A 2,504-nucleotide genomic window follows, 5' to 3' on the forward strand; every position below is an offset into this window, starting at 1 on the left:
TCCTCCACCTACAGCCGGCGCCGCCGACAGCCGCCGCTTCCGGCTTCCGCGGGCGCAGGCCAAGAGCAGGGTCACGCGGCGGAGCGTCACGGCCCCGCCCCCTGCGCGCGGCGCCCCGCCCCATTGGCTGCCGGGAGCCCAGGCCTGCAGGCGGGCGCGCGTGCGGGAGCGTGCGGGAGCGTGCGGGAGCGTGCGGGAGCGTGCGGGAGCGTGCGGGAGCGTGCGGGAGCGTGCGGGAGCTTGCAGACGCGACGGCCCTGCGCTCCGAGTCGACGACCGGCGTGGGGCTGGGTGGCGTTTTAGGGGCCCCGGCCGAGGCTCCCCCGCTGGGGGATACAGGCGTCCACCACTTTAAAAATTACGTCTGGGGGTCTCGGCAGCCTCTTCGGGAGTTCCCTGCGTCCTGAAGTCTGCGGAGTGTCTCCACGTCTCTGGACCGACGGCTTCAGCTGTGGAAATTACGAGTGGTTCCCAGAGAAAGCCCGCTGGCAGGTGCCTTGGCGGGTTTTTAGGTGGTGTTTCTTTGCATAATTTTTCCCCCTCATCCTGTTTGGAGAGAGTAATAACGTCTGTTGGTTATTACTGGTGGTGGAGCCTACTGGCTTCCAAGCTTTTGTTTTGTTTTTTTAACTCAACTGTCTGCATCAGTGCTGTCCGATAGAACTTTCTGCAAAGATGGAAATATTCTGCATCTGCGTTAATACGGTAGTCACTGGCCACATGTGGCTGTTGAGCCCTTGAAATGTGACTACTGCAACTGAAGAACTGAATTTTTTACTTTATCTAAGGCCGGGCATGGTGGCTCACACCTGTAATCCTGGTACTCTGGGAGGCCGAGGCGGGAGGATCGCTTGAGGTCAGGAGTTTGAGACCAGCCTTAGCAAGAGGAAGATCCCGTCTTTACAAAAAATAGAAAAATTAGCGGGGTGTAGTGGCGCGTGCCTGTAGTCCCAGCTACCCGAGGGCTGAGGCAGGAGGATCGCTTGAGCCCAGGAGTTTGACGTTGCAGTGAGCTATGATGACGCCGCTGCACTCTGGCTGGGGCAACAGAGCAAGACTCTGTCTCAAAAAAAAAAAAATGGGCAAGTAGCAACACCTGGCTACTGGCCACTGTACTGGACACAGATCTGGTCCTACGGTGGCCAGTATGCAGGTTTGCTTGGAACTGAAGGGGTACCTAGGATGCAGCACGTCCAGTGCTTTAGCCTGGGAAATTCTGGACAAACTGCCCAACTTCAAACTCCCATCATCTAGTTTCTGACATGCCCAAGGCAAGGGGCACTCTTCAACAAGCGTCCTGATAACACTGCCGGCAGCAAAAAGAATTTGAGCTCATAACCTGGACAACAGTTTTCTGACAAGCATCTGACTAACACGTGTGGTAGAAAATTACTTCCTGGACGTTTTGTGTCATCCTGCTTTTTAGGGTTATCATTTTTGCCTTATAAGTTGCAGAGGTACTGCACTAAATCCTATTTAGCTTAGGGTCCTAATTTATGTTTCTGATGATTCTTCATGAACTTTCTGTTTTGTGTTTGTTTGTTTGTTTGTTTTTGACATTGAGTCTTGCTATTTTGCCCAGGCTGGCCTTGAACTTCAAGGGCTCAGGTATCCTTGCGCCCCAGCCTCACAAGGAGCTGGGACTACAAAGGAAGGGTGCACCACCAGGCCCAGCCTAAGGGTTCTTTTAGTTACTTTTTACCCCATCTGTTTGGTTATTGTTTTCTGTTCCTAAATTTGCTTGTAACAGCTAAATTTTGTTTCATCTTTGTTATCAAGAAACTGAATAGTAGAAAATTTTGTGTAACAATAAATGTACTTCCAAAAAGAAAGTAAGTTGTCTTAATTTTTGCAAATATCATCATGTAACTTTTAGGTCTTTCTGTGTTTTATAATTACCATTCTTTTAAGTTCTTTCAGGCACCATAATGTGTTACTGGTGGATGTGTAAATTGTTAAACTGTGGAAAGCATTGTAGCAGAACCAACACCATTGCAAATGCACACACTCTTTGACTCAGCAAGTTCACTTCTAGGAACATATCTTAAACATACACTAAGCTTTTATAGACATGATTATTCATTGCAATATCGTTTGTAATAGTAAAAGGATGGCTTTCAAAAGCATGTTAAAGAAATCATGGTCCCTTTTCCCCTTCCTTTCCTTTCCTTTCCCTTCCTGGAACAATTCAATCCTAAAGGTCAAGTAAAGCAAGGTAGGCATCTGTGCTTGGTGGGGTTGGAGTGTCAGAGGCCAGGTAAGGTAAAGAAGGCAGTCACATGAGGGAGGGAGACAGCATCGGCCTGATACAGGTTACTGAGTCCCAAATTGGGTAAGAAGGTTTTCCATGAAGGGGAGAGGGCAGCGGAGACTGGGAGGTTGCTTACATTCAGAGGGATTGACCAAGTAAGTAAATATATTACGGATAATTGGAGTGCAGTTTCTCATTGTTATAGAAGGGAGTTACAAATACGAAAAGAGGGAAATGAATTCTGTAATGTTGG

This window comes from Eulemur rufifrons, chromosome 15 (genome assembly GCF_041146395.1).
Source record: "Eulemur rufifrons isolate Redbay chromosome 15, OSU_ERuf_1, whole genome shotgun sequence".
Lineage (NCBI taxonomy): Eukaryota > Metazoa > Chordata > Mammalia > Primates > Lemuridae > Eulemur > Eulemur rufifrons.